The sequence below is a fragment of the Halichoerus grypus genome, chromosome 6 (assembly GCF_964656455.1).
Source record: "Halichoerus grypus chromosome 6, mHalGry1.hap1.1, whole genome shotgun sequence".
Taxonomy (NCBI): domain Eukaryota; kingdom Metazoa; phylum Chordata; class Mammalia; order Carnivora; family Phocidae; genus Halichoerus; species Halichoerus grypus.
In genome coordinates, this window is record NC_135717.1 from 52862017 (window position 1) to 52883292 (window position 21276).

At 47.7% G+C, this 21276-nt stretch overlaps 1 long non-coding RNA gene across 4 annotated transcripts in view; it reads left to right on the plus strand.

Annotated features, from left to right (window-relative positions):
• LOC118528356 (uncharacterized) overlaps positions 1-21276 on the plus strand; it is a 76742-nt gene that overhangs the window by 22443 nt on the left and 33023 nt on the right. For 2 of the 4 annotated variants that reach the window (XR_013448996.1, XR_013448997.1), the window contains exon 1: positions 17223-17465. The exons of the other annotated variants lie outside the window; for them this stretch is intronic. This is a non-coding gene — a long non-coding RNA (uncharacterized LOC118528356). Of the gene's footprint in view, positions 1-17222; positions 17466-21276 lie in introns of those variants that run through there. 4 annotated transcript variants of the gene reach the window in all.

Consider the following 21276-nt stretch of genomic DNA (forward strand, 5'->3'; position numbering starts at 1 on the left):
CTGTCACTCTTCTTGCTGCTGTGAACATTTCTTTTTGTACAGGTTGCTGTGTGGACATGTTTTCATTTCTCTTGGTTATATACTTCGGGGTGGAATTTCTGGGTCATATGGTAACGCCATGTTGAACTTTTTGAGGAACTATTCTCCAAAGAAAGAGACTGCTCCATTTTTGCCAACAACGCAGGAGAGCGCCAGTTTCTCCAGGTTCTCGCAAACACTGGATATGGTCTGTCTTTGGGTTATGGGCGTCCTCGTGGGTTGGGAAGTCGTATCTCCTGGTTGTCATTTGCATTTCCATAGTAATTGATGATGTTGAATGTCTTTCTGTGTTTATTTCATTGCATATCTTCTTGGGAAAAATATCTCTTCAAATCTGTTGCTCATTTCTCAGTTGGGTTATTTGTCTGCTCATTGTTGAGTGGTTAAGAGTTGTGTATTCTGGATACTAAAGATTTGCAAATACTTTTTCCCATTCCGTGAATTATCTTTTCCCTTTCTTGACGCCAGCCTTTGAAGCACAAACGTTTTTAATTTTGAGGTAGCCTGAATTATCTATATTTTATTTGGTTGCCTGTGTTTAGGATATTTTTAAGCTACAACACCTCCTTCAGTGTACTGATGTTTTATTTATTTATTTTTAAAAATTTTTTATTTATTTATTTGACAGAGAGAGACACAGCTGGAGAGGGAACACAAGCAGGGGGAGTGGGAGAGGAAGAAACAGGCTTCCCGCCGAGCAGGGAAGCCCGATGTGGGGCTCGATCCCAGCACCCTGGGATCATGACCTGAGCGGAAGGCAGACGCTTAACCAACTGAGCCACCCAGGCGCCCTGCGTATCACTTTTGACTCACTGGAAACTTAACTACTAACAGCCTCCTGTTGATTGGAAGCCTTACTGATATCATAAACAGTCAATCAACACATATTTTGTATCTTGTATGTATTATAGACTGTATTCTTACAATAAAGTAAGCTAGAGAAAAGTAGACATTAGGAAAATCACAAGGCAGAGAAAATTTATAGTACTGCACTGCATTTATTTATTTATTTGAGAGGGAGAGCGCACACGCACAAGGGGGGTAGCGGCAGAGGGAGAAGTTAACTCCCCGCTGAGCAGGAAGTCGGACGTGGGGCTCCATCCCAGGAGCCAAAGGCAGATGCTTAACAGACTGAACCGCCCAGGTGCCCCAAATATGTGTTTACTCTTAATAGTCTCCTGATTATTTTAAACACACACACAGGGGCACCTGGGTAACTCAGGCAGTTAAGCGGCTGCCTTCAGCTCAGATTGTGATCCTGGGGTCCTGGGATCGAGCCCCGCATCGGGCTCCCTGCTCAGCGGGAAGCCTGTTTCTCCCTCCCCTCTGCTGCTCCCCCTACTTGTATGCTCGCTCTCTCTGTCAAATAAATAAATAAAATCTTAAAAAAAAAATAAAATGCTCCCCACTATTAAAAATAAACAGACTCCATAATTAAAAAAAATAAACACACACACACAGAACGCTTTTAAGTCAGATGGCAACAGTTTCAGAATTTAAGCCACTTGCACCTATTAAAGAACTAACACAAAAATTACAGATCACAATTAGAACAGGTCGTTCCCAGGGGACCAATGTGATAGGTCTGTGCTGGGGAGACAAGAGCTGGGTAAGCTAACGGCAATCTTGAGCGAACAGGGTGGCAGGGTCCGGCGGGTACCAGGCACTCCGTAAGTGGTTACCGAAGCCATGACCTCCGGGACCGAAACAATTATTCCCTTGGTTAACATAGTGAAAAGGGGACCAGCCCTGAAATGGGGAAGCCAGGGTTCTAAGCTCGATTGTATGACCCTGGCTGGGATGTATGCTCTCCCCCCTCACCGCCCTCATCAATAATGGTGTATGGGTGTAGACCCCTAACTTTGGACTCATGGATTGCCGGCCAAATGTGATCCATGGAACCTGGAGATTCGTTCTTGCTCCCTCTCTCTGGATCTGTCTGTGTCTCTCGATGTATTTTTTTTAAAGATTTTATTTTATTTTATTTTATTTTAAAGATTGTATTAATTTATTTGACAGAGAGAGACACAGCAAGAGAGGGAACACAAGCAGGGGGAGGGGGAGAGGGAGAAGCAGGCTCCCCACGGAGCAGGGAGCCCGATGTGGGGCTCGATCCCAGGACTCTGGGATCATGACCTGAGCCGAAGGCAGATGCTTAACGACTGAGCCACCCAGGCGCCCCTAAAGATTTTATTTTTAAGTAATCTCTACACCCAGTGTGGGGCTCACATTCATGACTGAGATCAAGAGTCGCATGCTCCGCTGACTCAGCCAGCCAGGTGCCCCTCTCTGTGTATTTTAATGCAAGTAAAATTCATGTAACATAAAGCTAACCATTTTAAAGTAAACAATTCAGTGGCATGCAGTACATTCTCAGTGTTGTACAAACACTACCTCTGTCTAATTCCAAAACATTTTCACCACCTTGAAAAGAAACTCCACACCCATTAAGCAATCACTCCCCACTCCCCGGCCCCCCCCCCCCCCGGCCCATCTGCCAGACCTCTCTGCGGAGTCCCCTATTCTGAACATTTCCTATAAATGGTTGTACAGTACGTGACCTTTTGTATCTGACTTCTCTTCACTTGGTATAACGTTTTGAGGTTCATCCATGTGGTAGGATGTATCAGTTCTCCATTCCTTTTCTTGGCTGAATAATATTCTGTTGAGTTGCCCAGCTAATATTTTTTAAGCAAAATTAATTCCTTACTATCCAGAAGCAGATAGACCAACGGTCTCTCCCAGCCCTTTGCCGTGTTATGTAACCGCAGCCCGCCGGGCAGAATGTTGCACTAACTGGATTGGACCTCTTAGTCACTGTAGTCAAAGCCGACTCTAATTAATCAGATAATGTGAGCCATTCCAATTTAATTCCACTCGAATAACATCATGACATCTGGGCACTATCAGGGATTATTGGCAGAAGAAAATAGATAACTATGATTAAAGCCTCTGAATGGATTTGATTCCTTTTTTTTAAGATTTTATTTATTTATTTGAGAGAGAGAGAATGAGAGAGAGAGCATAAGAGGGGGGAGGGGCAGAGGGAGAGGGAGAAGCAGGCTCCCTGCTGAGCGGGGAGCCCAACCCGGGACTCGATCCCAGGACCCTGAGATCATGACCTGAGCTGAAGGCAGATGCTTAACTGACTGAGCCACCCGGGTGCCCCTCTTCTTCAGTGTCTTTTATTCTTTCTCAGATATAGTGGGAGAAACCAAGGGGCCCTCACTAAGAAGGGAAGGAGCAGAGCCGATTTTTTTAAAGCAGTGGCTACCACATGAATAAAGTGGGTAGGGAAGAAAGTTGCGATTTAGAACTGCACGAGGTGGTCAAGTTGAGTCCTTGGGAGGTGGGATCAGAGAAGGAAAAGGATGAACCTCTCAAAGCCATAGTTTACTCAACCGAAAAATGCGAATGATAATCAAAAAGCGCTTTCCACTTATAAGTGAAATCAAAGGCTATTTGTCTTTCTTTGGCTTATTTCATGTAGGATGATACCCTGTAGGTCCATCCATGTTGTTGCAAATGGCAAGATTTTATTCTTTTTTATGGCTGAGTGATACTCCATTATATATATATATAATATATATATATATATATATATACCACATCTTCTTTATCCATTCATTTCTTGATGGATGCTTGGGTTGCTTCCATGTCTTGGCTATTGTAAATAATGCCACAGTAAACCAAGGAGTGCCTATATCTTCCTTTCTTTTCTTTTTTTTTAAGATTTTATTTATTTGTCAGAGAGAGAGAGAGAGCATGAACAGGAGGAGCAGAGGGAGAGGGAGAAGCAGGCTCCCCGCAGAGCAAGGAGCCTGATGTGGGACTCGATCCCAGGACCCTGGGATCATGACCTGAGCCGAAGGCAGACGCTTAACTGACTGAGCCACCAAGGCGCCCTGCATATATCTTTCTGAATTAGTGTTTTCATTTTCTTGAAGTAGACGCCCATCAATGAAATTACTGGATAGGATGGTACTTCTATTTTTAGGATTTTATTCCCTTAATGCTCCCTTTATTTATTTATTTATTTATTTATTTATTTATTTATTTATTTAGTAAACTCTACCCCCAATGTGGGGCTTGAATTCACAAGCCCAAGATCAAGAGTCCCATGCGCTACCGACTGAGCCAGCTAGGCGCCTGAGCTATCTTTCGTTTTTTGAGGAAATTTCCTACTGTTGCTCATCATGGTGGCTGCACCAATTTACATTCTCACCAACAGTGCACGAGGGCTCCCTTGTCTCGACATCCTCTCCGACACTTGTTATTTCTTGTCTTTTTGATACTAACCATGCGGATGGCCGGCATACTATTGTGGTGAGCATTTTATCATGTGTTTAATTGTTGGGCCACTAGGTTGTACACTTGAAACTAATTTAATATTACATGTTAATTATACTTCAATTAAAAAAAAAAACCACTTCCCACTGTGAGGTATCATAGAAATTGTCAGCATTGGTTGCACATTCTGGTGATGCCATTGAAGGTCAGGATGTGCCACTCCAAAAAATGCTACCTTGGCGCAAGGATTATTTTGAGCTGAAGGCAATTGAGGATCAACAGATGCAGGAAGAGTTCTCTGGCCTCCCCTTATCTGCCTAGAGGCAGGGCATCAATTTCCTTTTGTGACAGTGTCCTCTCTTGTACCAGGAAAAGCAGAGCAACTTATCACTGGAGACAGAATCAGCACTGAGATGAGTCTGCGTAAACAGATGTTACTAAAATAACTCTTACCTTCCATTTGTTCCCCCATATATATCCTAGTCACTTCCCTATAATTTTTCATCCCTTGAAGCCCAAACCCCTTTCCTTTGTTAAAATGGTATATAATGGGGCACCTGGGTGGCTCAGTCAGTTAATTAAGTGTCTGCCTTCGGCTCTAGTCATGATCCCAGGGTGCTGGGATCGAGCCCCGCATTGCATCGGGCTCCCTGCTCAGCGGGGAGCCTGCTTCTCCCTCTCCCACTGCTGCTCCCCGTGCTTGTGCTCTCTTGCTCTTTCTGTCAAATAAACAAATAAAATCTTTAAAAATAAATAAATAAAAGATGAAATGGTATATAAGCCCCCAAGTCTAACTACCTCTTTGAGTTTCACTTCTTTCTGTGAATATTAATAAACATTGTGTGCCTTTTCTCCTGTCCTTTGTTAGTTTAATTTGCAGGCCCTTGTGAATAGAACTTAAGAGTGTTTTTTCCCTCATACCATGCACCCTACAACATGTGTGGATGACCCTGAGGGGTTCTCTGCCTTTTGCCACTGGAGGTGAGGGTGCCTCCTCACAGCTTGATTCCATGCCTCGGCATTGTAGGAATTTGCCAAAGCTATTTTTGTGACGGCTGTCTGTTAGAACGGTTTAGTAAATACCTGTTGGCTGATTGGCTGAGGACATGTTAACAGGAATTAGCAGAGAACAGCTTTCTTCTAAGGAGTTGTAGTCAGACTCAGAATGGAAAAGGGAGTAGAAATAGTCAGATGGTAAGGTGGGGCTTGGAAGAAGAATTGAAAACGTGTTTCCTGAGAAGTTTGCTGAAAATTGTCAGAGGTACAAAGTGGTAATGTTGTTAGTTTCTTTCATTTTGCATAAGAAAAAAGGAAGCTCACCAAAGGTAAAAGGGACTTAATACAAACTGTTGGCTGATTTGAAAAGAATTGACCACCCAGTCATCTAGAAAGGATGTTTCTCATCGGAAAAATATTCCAAGGCAGGAATTTTGTTTAGAGAATGTAGATTACAAAGTCTCTTGACTGTAATCCCCAAAGACATGTTGGTAAAATTTAGTTTCCTAGAATAAGTATGTTATTAAGCCTCCGGAGAAAGACAATACATGACACATCTTTAAAAAAAAAATATTTGGGTATCGTATGGAGAAGATGAATCACTATGTTGTTCACCCGAAACGAATGTAACATCGTGTCAACTCCACTCAAATAAGAAAACTTTAAAGAAATATTTAGGGATCACAATGGGAGCCTCTGATTCAATTTTTCAATTGCGCCACACCAGACAGGACAAGAAACAAACTGCTTTTAAGTCTTAAATGAGAAATAACGTGGTTACAAAAGGTTGCTGGTTTAGTGTGATTCACAAGCCATTGCAATGCCAGCCAAGGAAAGTAGGAGCCAAACCCGGGCTGTGGACCGAGGACCGGACAGCCCCACCCGGCAGGGGGATGGTGGAAACATCCTTCCACGTCTGAGAGCAGAGCGAGGTGAGCCTGTTACTGGAGAGCCTGAAGCGGACCAGTCTGGCTGTGCAGGCTTCAGGAGGTCCTTCGGCCAGGTGGTGAGATACCATCTCTGAAATGGGGCCGTTTGCCCCGGGTCAGACTAGAAGAGGCTGGGGTAGGGGTCTCCCCACCCACCGCCACCCCCGGCTGGCTCACATCACGGAGACCTCAGTGCAGAGGAAAGCAAAGAGGGAAAAAAAAGAACCCTGGATCGGGAGTATACACACACGCAAATAGGAAAAGTCTGGTCAGCTGAAAAGGAAGGAGGAAAAAGGGGAAAAGAAAAATGCAGCGTGGCTAGCCCTTGTGGTCAGAAGCGAGAATCCGTGAAAACTGGTCGTTCTTACTCTCTGTGGGCAGAAGTTTCAGCCGGGCCAAGGGCAGATAAAGGAATCCAAGGCCGATTGCCAAAGACCGGAGGTAAAAACTCCGGAGGAGTTCAGAAGTTCAGGAAAATAAAAGAGGATTATCGCTGAAGGGTTCTGTGAACCAGAGATTAGGTGAAATGACAGGAAGCCCTGGGAGTGGCCGGGGGCGGGGGTGGGGGGAGAAGGACAGGCACTGAGCGCCAGCCCCGAAGGCGGTGTGTGCAGGGCGGGGGGGGGGGGGGGGGGGGGGGTCGGTGCTGGAAGGCGGGCAACCTCAGGTAAGCCGATTGAGGTGGGCTAGGCTTGCTTTTCAAAGCGCTTCATCAACCGAATGAGCTCCTAAAAAAACAGATGAGGCCGGCGAGGACAGTGGAGGACTGTTTCCAGGCAGGCTCCGTTTTCCCAGTCTTGGAGAGAAAATTCCTTCTGCCATGGCCTTTCCTTTTTTGTATGTGTTCAAAACGTGTCAGTGCTATATGTGTACGTGCATACATGTATACACTGTACGTATATACATATGCACCTGTACATAAATGCGCACAGGCACACACACGCGCACGCACACACACGCGCGCACACACACACACTTCCGTTTTACATAAAACCATGCCTGATTAGAGAAGGCGTTCAGAGAGCTGCATGAACAAAGGAAGACAGAGAAGCAGGACTGCGCTCGGGGCAGCCCCCCCTTGGGGGACTCCCCCACCCCCCTCCACGGAGTCTAGGCGGTAGGAGATAATGAAAAATATGGAGAGGTAGTTAAGTGGGGTGTAGGCAGGGCAAATCAGAGAGCTGAGTTACTGCACAGAACAGGAGACAAATCAACAGGAAAATATTGACAGCAAAGGAAGAAAGAGGGAAATCTATGTAGATGATGGGTGTGAAAGATCAAATGGAGACCAACACACACGAAAGAATGAAATCTGAAGCAGAAGGCAAGGCAGGTCCTAATCAAAACCTGAAGCAGGAAGGCCCATTGGGGAGAGGGGAGGGAGTCACAATGTGGATAAAAATTAAGATAAAGAAAGACTGATGAAAAGAATTTTGTAAAGATACAATTTTTAGTATGCTCGTTTCGAGGCTTTCCTAAGAGGAAACAGATGGGATAGAATATTTAAATTTTAAAGGCTGAAATTAGAGCTTGAAAGGTAAGAAAGAAGATAAAGAATGTGTTTTGTTGTTGTTGTTCAGCTAGACTTACTGTTGATTTAAAAAATAATAATTCTCAATATTTGGTCATAGGGTTTTGATGCATTCTTAGAAATTTGAAATGACAGCCAAAAAGTAATTCAGAGATAATTTTTTTAAAAAGACTATTTATCTACGAGAGAGAGAGAGAGAGAGAGAGAGAGAGAGCGTGCACGCACAAGCAGGGGGAGGGGCAGAGGCAGAGGGAGAAGCAGGCTCACCAGGCAGAGCAGGAACCCCGATGTGGGACTCGATCCCAGGATCCTGGGATCATGACCTGAGACGAAGGCAGATGCTTAACCGACTGAGCCACCCAGGCGCCCCCAGAGATAATTTTTTTCAAAACACAATCTATTTGCTCTATTTCTTTCAATCTCTCTGGGTGCATACACACACACACACACATTCAGATATTCTTTTTCTGAAACATTTGCAGACATCATGATACTTCAGTATGTATTTCCTATGAGTAACAACATTCCCCTACGTGCCCACAAAACCACCATCCTACCTACGAAAACCAGTAATAATTCCACAGTATCTAATGAGCCGTCCTACCAGCAGTGCCAAGAATCGTTTTAGCTGTTTATTTTTAAACAAGAATCCAATCAAGGTCACCATCGCATGTGCTTATTTTGTCTCTTGGGAGTCTGTACACTTTCTAGCCCAACCTCATCATTTGGGGCATGAGAAAAATTCTGTCGGGACAAGGTGACTTTGGCTCAAGGCCATTGCTCTGAGCACCTGCTCCATTTTACCTAGGCGAGATTTTATGGTTAAGATAGCTTTAAGTTTTAAAATAACTTAAAAACGATCAGTATCAAAACTGTCATCATAGCACAAGAATTACCACCGCTCCAAGCAGTACTGAGCCCTCTCCGTGTGTCAGATGGTACCCGGGACATCTGCATGCCGGAGCTCAGTTAAGGCTTCCGCACACCCCAGGCTGCCGGCGTGGAGAGCCCTCTAAGGTCCCCGTTGGTCCCCTTCGCACAGGAGAGACTCTCGAGGGCTGGCGGCCGGCGGAGGACCCAGATGGCCCTTCTCGGAGCCTTTTTACCACTCTCCTGGCCCGACACCTCACAGCGCCAACGCATGCGGCTGCTTCTGAGTGTATTTCAAGACGTTATCTGTGAAGTGCATGCGACTCTGGAGAAAAATGGCAAGACGAGGTAAAATCTTCAGTCTTTGCCGCTTCGCCCCAAGCAGACTAATGGGAGCCGTAGGCCACTTTTTGGCAATAAAGGGAGACTGTAGCATACTTCTTAACACTAAGAGGAAGGACAGATTATGCAAATGAGAAGTGCTGTTTGTGTTGACAAGTGAACCTCTGTTCAGAGGCGAATTAATAGAAGTGGATCTTTCTCTTTCTGCTTTTTTTTTTTCCTTGTAAATGAAATGAAGATGCCAGGAGGTTTAGGGTAGATATTATGCTTTATTCGCCTTTCCGTTCCCAGGATTTAGTGCATCATCCAGAATATACGTAGGTATTCAGATAATACGTTGTTTCAGCAAATAGTTCCTGAACACAGTCTGTGCGGTGTTGTGCGGGCCCCTGCCCGGAGGTAAGAAACAGACACACAGGCTACTTCCAGGCTGTTCAGTACACAGGATGGACGATGGGGCAAGTGCCTGGTGTCCTGGGCACCAAGGGGGATCACCTGATACAGGTTAGGGAGGGACAGGAAAGGCGTCCAGGAAGAAGTGTCATTTCAGTGGAGACTGAGGGTAGAGTAGCAATTCAAGTTTGCTGAGCTGAATGGGTGGATTTTCTTTTAAGGAGCTTGAAGCCACAGGGCAAAGTAAACCATTTACACAGACCTTTCTTGTTTGAATTGGCAAATGATATCTACAGTCCATGAGCTGCAAGAAACAGGTGACAGGGGTAGCCTGTGTGTAGGAAACCAAGTCACCAGGGCAGAAAGGTACACCCTTTTGCACCTCTTGAATTATTTACTGATTTTTTTGAGTTATTAAAAGTGAATGTATGTTCTCTCTTTTTTTTAAGATTTTATTTATTTATTTGTCAGAGAGAGGGAGAGAACAAGCAGGGGGAGCAACAGGCAGAGGGAGAAGCAGGCTCCCCGCCGAGCAGGGAGCCCGATGCGGGGCTTGATCCCAGGACCCTGGGATCGTGACCTGAGCTGAAGACAGATGCTTAACCAACTGAGTCACCCAGGCACCGCATGAATGTATGTTCTTGATGTAAGGTCACTGCAGGGAACAGACAGGGAAGGACGTAAACATATCCTCCTTCAGTTTAGTAAAACTTGAGGATGCCGTGGAATTCACAGTTGTCTGAGGGAAGGAGCCATGCTTTCAAATCTGCAACCACTCTGTGGGCTTCTTCAGGGTCCAAAGATGGAAGACCGTGTCGGTGAAGCTGTTGGAGGGAAAGAATGAAAGTGAATGGGTTCGTTAAAGAGTAGTTTTGATGAGGAAGTTTTTTTGTTTTTTTGTTTTTAAAGATTTTATTTATTTATTTGAGAGAGAGAGAGAGTCTGAGAGAGAGAGCACATGAGGGGGGGGAGGGTCGGGAGGGTCAGAGGGAGAAGCAGACTCCCTGCCGAGCAGGGAGCCCAATGCGGGACTCGATCCCGGGACTCCAGGATCATGACCTGAGCTGAAGGCAGTCGCTCAAGCAACTAAGCCACCCAGGCGCCCGATGAGGAAGTTTTGTAAAGGCGACGTGTCTCATATGTTAGCATTACTGTGTTAGAGTGTTCAAATGTGAAATTTTTTTTAATGGAGTGATTTATTTTTTTAAAAATTTGGGTAAGGGCAGCACTTTCAAGAAAACATAAGACTTCTGATAGTCCCGGGGCGAAATAAGAAGATGCTCTGTAGTCTGCAGGAAGGGTGTACATATAAGTCAGAAGGGCTAGAGTTTGAAACCTGGCTCCGCACTCACTAGCTTTGGGACCTTGGGGATATTATTCCATTTCTTTACATTGTCATGGCTTTATCAGTGGCATAGGGGGCGTAGCCCACGTGACAGGATTGTTTCTGTAGGCAACAATGGAGTGGCAGCTCACAGCATCTTCCTCGGGCTACTTCCACAGGGCGGGTTGGCCAGAGTCCTAGGACACCGCCGATCTCGTGGGTGGGGAGCATGCTGCTACTGGTTCTGGAAAAGAGCTGTGAAAAGTGCGATCAACCCACCAATCGACAATTAATTCCCAGTTGCTTCCTGGGTAGGTCAGTTTTTCAGCAGGGATCGAGCCCCGCTTCAGGCTCCTTGCTTCTCCCTCTCCCTCTGCCCCTGTCCCGCTCGTGTGTGTGCTTTCTCAAATAAATAAATAAAATCTTTAAAAAAAAAGACTATTAAGGGAGAATCATGTAGGGAAGTCACTTTCCTAGTCAAGAATCCATATCCTCTTCTTTTTTTTTTTTTTAAGATTTATTTATTCATTCCAGAGAGAGAGACAGAGAGCAGTGGGGGTGGGACAGGGGTGAAGAGGGAGAGGGAGAGAGAGAAACCCAAGCAGACTCCATGCTGAGTGTGGAGTCCGATGTGGGGCTCCATCTCACGGCCCGAGATAGACCTGAGCCCAAACCAAGAGTCAGACACTTAACCGACTGCGCCACCCAGGCGCCCCATAAGTGTACCTCTTGTCTGGGTGTTTGAGACCTACTGTAATCCTGCCAGTGTGCTCCCTTAGGGAGGGAGAGGGTCAGAGAGGAAGGAAAGAACATACTAGAATGACTTTGGGGAGGAGGTAGCAGGAGAAGTATAGAGGTTGGGGAGTTGATTATAAGAGTTGGTTGAGCAAGTGCCTTGCACTTTGGGATGTTTGGTGAGACTGGTGGCAGTGGTAGTCTCTGGGTCACCAACCTGGAGAGCGTACTTTGGGCCATCCTGTGAGAAGCCTTTGTTGGCAGGCTGAGAAATTTCTACTTAATTGGGTAGCCTGTAGGATTCCCTGAAGGTCTTCAAACAGCAGAATGACACTGAATTGTGTAATCTCAGAGCTGAAAGAAGAGGTAAAGGCCTTTGGTTTCACCCAAGGTTTGACATCTCTGTCTGCCAAGCGCGGGCTTGGGCGCTGCGTTCTCCCCACCATGAGCTTTAAATGAGATGATACTTACAAAGCACTCAGCTCAGGGTTTGCCATGGAGTCAAGCTCAATAGACATTGATATTGTCATTGCCATCCTACATGTGCTTCCTATTAGGAAGATTCTCCTTAAGCCTTCTTCCACATTTGTCCTATTTGAAAACAGTTATCCCATTCCTATGGGAGCCTTTTCTTGTCCAGACTGATTATTCCTGGTTTCATCCACCTGCCCCCATTCTTGTATCTTCCTATCTCCTCCTTGTAAAATGTGGCACACAGAATCCAGTTGTTTGATCTCAGCTGACCAGAGCAGGCCCTTCCTTTCTCATTCTATAGGCAGTGCCTGAATTGGAAGAAAAAGAACAAACACAAGAAACAAACTCGGATTTTTGCCGGCAGCGTCATCAACCTGATTATAATACTGATTTGAACTCCCACGCCCTTCCCACGTGCACTCCTGCTAAGCTGCAACCTTTTCCACTCTCTCCTGGCACTTGGGCCCTTCACGCAACTTCACATTGCTTGATGACGGTTACGTTTCCCCTTAGTGTCGGGGACAATCATGAAAGGCCTTGAAATGGGCAAAATGATCACTGAGGCTCTTTCAGAGGATTGCTGGGTATCAGCTGGCAGGTGCTGCCGGGTTGCCTGATTTTACACAGCTCTGTGTCTTCCACCGTTCCGGACTGAACTATGTTGCAACTGGAATTTGTAGAAAACCGATCGTAATGCAAGTAACTCTTGTCCACAGAGATACAAATGAATTTTGTCTGGTGGACGTGCCACTGATTTCCACCCTGTGAAACAGGCCACTGGTCTTGAATCTATTCTATTAGCAAATTTATTTCAGCATTTCCAATGGCTTTTATGTGTGTCTGTTCTTCGGCTACTGCTTTGAACCAGTTGTAATATTTTACTGCTTCCATCATTAATTAATGAATAGTTAATTGGTGGACATGTTTATTTTATATTTGTATGAGAACCCTGATTCTTTTTTTTTTAAAGATCTTATTTATTAAAAAAAAGATCTTATTTATTTGAGAGAGAACACATGAGCATGCCTGAGTGGGGCGGGGTGGGGGGAGGGAGGGGCAGAGGGAGAGGGAGAAGCAGGCTCCCCGCTGAGCAGGGAGCCTGATGCGGGACTTAATCCCGGGACCCCAAGATCATGACCTGAGCCGAAGGCAGATGTTTAACCAACTGAGTCACCCAGGTGCCCCAGAACCTGATTCTTAAAAACAATCTTTGACACAGATTTTCTCATCCCTTCACAATTGGAGAGGTACAAAGAGGGCAGAAATGGAGACTAATCAATCAAACACTAAAGACCCTGTTTTAGATTGACATGGGTCTGTTACGGAACCTGGACTGGAGCGCCCGACGGAAGAACCAAGCGGCACTCGGAGATCTTGGAGGATAGGAGGTTTATTTAACGCCGGCAGGCTCAGAAGAGAGTGATCTCTAAAGGTCTGAGCCCCGAGCACAAAGGGGGCAATTTATACACGTCTACTTCCGCATACTTGGCACTTTTGGCGCGTGCGCGAAGCGGGGCAGGGAGAAGAATCCGGAAGCGCCCCGGAGCAGGGGCTGGGACTCTCTCGCTGGCTCGGTCGGCCATCTTAGGACACAGATTTTCCTTATCATTCCCCCCTTTGATGCCCCTTTAAACACCTAGTTTAGAGGGCATCATCTTCATCTTCTAAGGGGCGATAGTGAGTAAGGAGTAACTGGAGTCTGATTTTAGCATTTTGAGTAGTGATAAACCTAGTAAGGTCATTAAGAATACAAGGACCAAATGCTACTATGAGGAGGAGCATTAGGAGGGGGCCTACGAGGGGGGCGAACCAAGGGAACCATTGTGAGAGGGTATCCCACCAAGTTGTCCGCTGGAGTGATTCCCACTGGCGATGTACTTGTTCCTGTAATTGGGTCAGAGTTTCTTGGACCACCCCCGACTCATTGGCATAGAAACAACATTCCTCCTGTAAGAAGAGGCAGAGCCCCCCCTGCGTGGCCGTGAGTAAGTCGAGCCCACGCCTGTTTTGGAGGACCACTGAGGCCAGTGAATCGAGTTGGTGCTGCAGGGCCAGGGCCGACTGAGTGAGGGCAGAAAAGTCCGCCGTGAGTTGTTGAGTTAACCCCTGGTACTGAACCTGAGACATCCTGATGCCAGTGGTGCTGAGGGCGACACCCGACGCGGCCAGCAGGCTCACGATAAGAGGGATGGCCGCAGGGGAGCGTCGAGGGCAGCTAGGAGGTCTCCATATGAGTGGGGCGTCGCTCCCGGGGAGGACTGAAAGATCAGGTAAGAGGCTGACAAGCATGCATGATTGATCGTGCGGGGTGATGCAGATGTATACACCTTGATCACAAGCTAGAAAAGTGTTGTTAGGCTCACAGACCCGACTGTGGCCCGTGACGGGAGAGGAAGAGTTGCCATACAGCAGTACCAGAGCCAGAAAGGGATAATCTGAGGTTCCCGGTGCTGAGGCGGGAGGTGACACGGTGGATTGGTTGATGATGACACCTAGGTATTGGACGGGACCGGGCTTCATACAGATCCAGCAGTCAGATGCTAGGGGTGGATTTGAGTGGTTAAGCGCTTGGTGGAAGGCGTTAATCATACCTAACGGTTGCGCTATAGATGCTTGCTGCATGTGGCTGGGGGACCCAGGGATGTGCCAGGACGAGTTATTTTCTGTCTGACTCTGGGGGTTGACTGTAAGGCTTGGAGTGAACATGGACTTAATCATAAATTTGGCCATGGGGTCGGTCCCCATAGGGTGATATTGGCCCAACAGGAGAAGGATTCCTGTAGCCCATGATGTGGCATTGGGTTCTAAGACTGAGAGGGTGAGCGGTATACAGTGATCATTAGGGCAAGAGGATGGGGCGGCCTTGCATGACAAGGAAATCCGGATGTCATTGCGCTGTTTGAGGCGCCACCTGGTGGACCATCCTTCCATTCCCGGCCAAGTCGCCATCCATGACTCACATCCCCAGGCTTGCGAGCAGAACTGAGGGCAGGAGTTTGGCTGTTGAGGCATAGGGCCCCCACAGATGTAGATATCTACCAGCCGGTAACCTGAGTGAGGGCCATGGTAGGAACACCATCTATGAGGTTCCCAGGAGGTATCAAGAAGCTGGCATCCATCAAAATGGAGGTTAACCTTCGGTGTGTGCACATCCCAGGTGGAAGAAGTCAGTGGGGGCGCTGGTGCAGGATTGAGGGGGATAAGCTGGAAAGTCCATTTGCCTGTAACAGTGATATGAAAGTTTGCCCCCCTTGCCTGGCCGGACAAGCTAGAGGCAGTGCGGAGGAACAGCACACCAGGTAGCAGAAGACCAAGACTGACTGAGGCCAGGAAAACCATGGTGAAATGCACTCAGAAGTAGAAAGCAGAGGGCCATGAAAGTGGGATCTATGACCTTAGGTAGAGGGAGCCATCGTGGTTAACCTGTCAGCAGATGAAACCCGTGGACAAGTAAGTGCAGTAATACACCCTAGGGACACCCAATAAGCAATGACAATAGTAAGCCTCTGGGGGAAAGTCCAGTGAGGAGGGGCAACAGTGTAGAGTGTGACTCCCAAGATGAGGGAAATGACGCTGATGAGAGCCAGGGACCACGGTGAGCAGGTGTCCATCAGTCAGTGGGGTCTTGTCGAAGGTGAAGCTGGAGTCGGTTCGTGAAGTCTGGCTGGACTCTCCACTGGTGTGACTCCTCGTCCGAATGATGAGCTTTCTTCACTCTGGAGTGGTGGACCCACGGGGTGACACCTGAGACCTTGAGGGCAGTAGGGGGGTTAGGACAACAGTGTGGGGCCCTGTCCACTGAGGTTTGAGGGGGTCTTTCTTCCAATCTTTGACCCAAACTGAGTCCCCTGTCTGGAAGGAGTGTACCTGAGACCCTAAGGAGGTTGGGGCCGTCCCGATGGTGTACTTTTGTAATTTATTTAGGGTGGCCCCCAGGGCCTGAAGCTGCTCCGTATCCCTTTACCTCCAACCTGATGCAAGTTTCCTGGAAGGCTTCCCAAGCACGGGGGAGGCCATCCATATGTTAATTTGAATGGAGAGAAACCTGATGTCCTGGACGTGCAGCAAGCACACAGGAGAGTTGGGGTAGCAGATCCGGCCATGGGAGGTTAGTCTCCTGACAAAACTTTGCTAAGGTTCCCTTGAGGGTGTGATTCATTCGCTCTACTTTCCCTGAAGTTTGGGGCCGGTAAGCGGTGTGGGGTCTCCAGGTGATGTTGAGAGATTTGGTCAAGACCTGTACAATGTCTGCCACAGATGCGGGTCCACTGTCGCTATGGATTGTTAATGGCAGGCCGAACCGGGGCACGATCTCCTGCAAGAGGACTTCAGCTACTTCCCGGCTTTGCTCCGTCCTAGTCGGGAAGGCTTTGACCCACCCAAAGTATGTGCATACTATTACTAGGAGATATCTGAACCCTCCGCTTGGGTGCACATCTGTGAAGTCTACCTCTAGATCTTCGAGGGGGGTTGCTCCCACCCTCTGGACACCTGGCGGGGGCCGCGGTGCAGACCGAGCATTATTTTTAGCACATGTTAGGCATTGTTCACTCGGTGCTCGGCATAGTGCTGGCAGCTGACTGACGTAGTAGTGCTTCTTGAGAAGGGCCTCTAATGCAGTTTTCCCCAGATGAGTGAGTCAGTGGTGTTCCTTGACTAGATGCCCTCCAGTTGCTGTTGGAACAAAGATGCGCCCGTCTGGCATCATTCACGGTCCCTTTTCAGTCAGGGTGGCCCCCTCAGCCATGGCCCATCCCTTTTCCTTTTTAGTGTAACTGGGTGGAGGGACTTCTTCCGGGGGTGTCAGGGCCATGGTGAGGGAAGGGGCCTGTCCATGTCCTCACTGGCTGCGGTCTTGGCTGCCTCATCTGCCAGACAATTTCCCCACGCTATGGGGTCGTCTCCTTTCTGGTGTCCCTTACAGGGCAGGATTGTTACTTCCTTTGGAAGCCAGACGGCTTCGAGGAGTCTCAGTATCTCCTTGTTCTTGATAGCTTTTCCTGCGGCGGTTAGGAGGCCCCTTTCCTTGTAGACGGCTCCACGGATATCTACAGTAGCAAAGGTGTACCGAGAGTCAGTATAGATGTTGACTCACTTGCCTTCACCGAGGGTGAGGGCTCGGACTAAGGCATGTAATTTGGCCTGTTGAGCTAACCATCCAGCTGGTAATGCCTTAGCTTCTAGGACTTCAGTGGTTGTGGTTACTGCATAACCTGCTTTCCGGGCACCCACTTGTAGGTAACTGCTGCCATCGCTGAACAGCGTGAGCTCTGGATGCTTTACGGCTTGATCCCGCAGATCTGGACGGCTCACGTAGACTTCCTCAGTCACCTCGGAGCAGTCATGGTCTGGTGTCCCCCTCTTCCGTGGGGAGAAAGGTTGCTGGATTTAATGTCCTTACTGTTTTGAGGGCGACCCGCGGGTTTTCACAGAAGAGCCCTTGGTATTGTGCTAGCCGAGAGTTGGAAAGGAAGCCGTGTTCCTGTGCATTCGTGAGGGACACAACTGCATGAGGGACCTTGACCTTAAGTTCTTGCCCAGGGTAAGTTTGTCCGCCTCCTTGATGAGTAGGACTGTGGCTGCCAGCGCCCTGAGGCACGGTGGCCATCCTGCTGCCATGGGGTCCAGCTTCTTTGACAGGTAAGTGACTGGCCATTGCCAGGGCCCAACAGTCTGGGTGAGGACCCTGAGCACTATTTTTTCCTTTTCATGCACAAAGAGATTGAAGGGTTTTTCTACATCTGGTAGGCCCAGGGCTGGAACCCGCCCCAGGGTGGTCTTTATCTCTGTGAAAGCAGCTTCTGCTTCCTCAGTCCAGGCAGGGGGTTCTCGATCGGGTCCCCCTAAGAGATCATAAAGGGGTCTTGCTATTGCCGAGAACCCAGGGATCCAGATGCAGCAGAATCCTGCAGCCCCCAGGAATTCTTGTAGGCTCCTTTTTGTCTGGGGCTGTGGCAGGGAGATGATGACCCGTTTCCTCTCTGGCCCTGGTTCTCTTTTCCCTTGGGTGAGGAGGAAACCAAGGTATCGGACCTGTTGTTGGCAGATTTGTGCCTTCTTCCATGAGGCTCGGTATCCCGAGTCTGACAGGAGCTGTGGGAGGGCCTTGGTACCTTTTGTGCAGTCTTCTTGTGTGTCACTGGCGAGGAGGAGGTCATCCACATGCTGGAGGAGGGTGCATCGTGTGGCCTCTCTTGGGGAGCTGGCGAGGTCCGCGGCCAGTGCTTCCCCAAAGAGGGGTTGGTGAGTTTTCAAACCGCTGCGGGAGGCGCGTCCAAGTCAGTTGCATCTGGTGCCCTGTATCAGGTTCAGACCATTCAAAGGCGAACAGTGGCTGGCTCTGGGGAGCTAAGCGGAGGCAGAAGAAGGCATCCTTCAGATCTAGGCAAGTGAACTATCTGGGGGGAGGGGCAGAGAGGGAGGGAGAGGGACAAGCAACTCCACGCTGAGTGTGGTGGAGCCCGATGTGGGGCTCCATCCCAGGACCCTGAGATCACGACCTGAGCTGAAGGCAGACATTTAACCGACTGAGCCACCCAGGTGCCCTGACGGCAAATTTTTTAAGGCAAGGCAAACCTGAGGATGAGGAATGGAGTGAGCTGAAGAGTCAATTAACCACCCACTCAGATGCCTTAATTTTGCACTTGACTCCATAGTGCCCTCATGCACTTGACTTTCCATTGTGCCCAGTCTGCCCAGCCCTACCTCGGAGAGCTAAATTCCCTGTCTTTATGGATGTTACATTCAACTGAAGTAGCCAGACAATAAGTAGTGGTATAGTAGTAGTAGTAGTAGTAGTAGTAGTAGTAGTAGTAGTAGTAGTAGTAATAGTAGTAATAATAATAATAATGATGATATAACAGGGCTGTGAACGAAGACAAGGCAGCGTAAGAGTTTAGAGGGCGCTGGGGAAGGGATAGCAGTTATCTCAAGATGGCTGGATTACAGATGGTTTGCATTTTTTTTCTTTGTATTTTTCTCTGGTTTCCAAAGTATTTTCAGTAAACACGCGCCCCTTTTGTAATTAGAAAAAAACTAAAAGTGATCTGGAGACGTGTTCTAGTGTCCCACCTGGTTTCCACTCCTCCTCGGTTATTATGTGTCTATCCCCACAATGAAAAAGAGCGCCTCAGGGGTCGTCCAAATCCACAGCCTCCACCACGGACCACTGTGGTCCAGCCTCAAGGCTCAGTAGGGATCATGGTTGATCCTTACTGAGCCCCCGCCAGCAGAGCCCTCGTCCCCACCCAGTGCCACCCTGAGAAGGATGTCTGCAGCCCCTGGCTTGGCGCTCAGGGAACTGAGCCCGCGGCACCTGTCTGTAACCTGCTTAGCAGTGATAGAGTTCATGGGGCAGAGTCATGTACAGATGGTAAATGGATAATAGGCCGCTTTGGAATTCAGCATAGAGAATCTGAGGAATTGAAACCAGCTGTAGGCCAGTGTTTTAAGAGAAACAGCATAATATGAGATGTTGGACAGAGATGCTGGGGCCAGATAGTAAAGTTCTGTAAGTTCTTGGAAGTTAATGCTGTTAGGTCTCTACGTGTCACTTGTTGGGATGTAGAAATCCTCCGGACATCCTGGTTTCTTCGATTTTTCAAGATACTCTTCAGCACGTTATCTCCCCACCTAGGAGATTCTCAAATAGAAAGTCTTTCCTTCCATGATTGGATACAAGGATGAAAATGTAAATTCTGTGCTATGGATGCCAAGCTTGCTAAGACCTGGTTCCGGCCCTCAGGGGAACAGTGTGGTGGGAGGTGGGGCCCGGTGCCAGGAGAAGGGCAAGATGAGGGAGGCAGTGGACACAGGAATGGGACCCTACATGCAGGTATAATTTCCATAAATTATACAGCTCAAACGCGAATGAATTGTCAGGGTTGTATTTGTAGGGAGAATTATTTTTCTTTGGGATATCATTAACTGAATCCATTCCACAGCCTACCTTTTCATAAGAGAACACCACTGACTGATAACATGCTGGTTAAGCACAGAGTGGCCCCTCCTTCTGGCTGTCGGCACTGGACCCAACTCTAGTGCTGTTTGCTGAGGAACTTTAAAAGTCATGTGGATAGGGGCGCCTGGGTGGCTCAGTCAGTTAAGCATCTGCCTTTGGCTCAGGGCATGATCCCAGGGTCCTGGGATCGAGTCCCACGTTGGTGTCTCTGCTCAGCGGGGAGTCTGCTTCTCCCTCTCCCTCTGCCCCCCAACCCCCTGCTCATGCTCTCTCTCAAATAAATAAATAAATAAATAAAATCTTTTTAAAAAAAGTCATGTGGGTCAACTACAAAGTGAATTAGTGTATTGTGGTTCGTGAATGATAATACAGGAATAAGGTTTTACGTCTGTGCATTTTTTCTTTTTTTTTTTTAAAGATTTTTTATTTATTTATTTGACAGAGAGAGAGATAGCGAGAGCAGGAACACCAGCAGAGGGAGTGGGAGAGGGAGAAGCAGGCTTCCCGTGGAGCAGGGAGCCCAATGTGGGGCTCGATCCCAGGTCCCCGGGATCATGACCTGAGCCGAAGGCAGACACTTAACGACTGAGCCACCCAGGCGCCCTCATGCATATTTTTCTTATTGCTGCTGTAACAAATCATCTCAAACCTGGCGGCTTAAAAAACACAGATTTATTATCTTATAGTCCTGGAGGTCTAAGTCCAAAAGGAGTCTTAGGGGGCTGAAATCCAAACGTCTAGGCAGGGCTGCTTTCCTTCTGGAAGCTCCAGAGGAGAATCTGTTTTCTTAGCTCTTTCTGCTTCTCGAGGCTGCCCACATTCCTTGGCTCCTGGCCTCTTCCTCCATCACAAAGCACGTTCATTGTTCCAGTCTCGGCTTCTGTCCTCATGTCTCTTTTTTCTGACCTTGGCCCTCTTGCCTCCCTCTTCATCTCCATTGTCATTTAATATATATAACACAAAACTGGCCATTTAACCAATTTTTAAAGTGTACAATTCAGCGACATGAATTACATTCCCAAGGTAGTGCGGCCATCTCGATTTGTAAAACCCTTCACTACCCAAGTGGAAACTCTGTACCCGTTAGGAAATAACCCCCACTCCCTCCTCTCCTGGCTGATGCTGACTGCAAATCCGCTTGCAGCATCTATGAATTTGCCATTCTAAATATTCCATGTAGATGGATCCTGCAGTATTTGTCCTTTGTGTTTGGTAATTTTACCTAGCATAAGGTCTTCAAGGGTCATCCAACTTGTAGCATGTTCTAGAACTTCATTCCTTTTATCGCTGAATGATATTCCATTATGTATACATATTTGCATATATATTCATACCACATTTGTTTATCTGTTCATCTGTTGATGGACTTTGGGCTATTTCCGTCTTTGGCTAT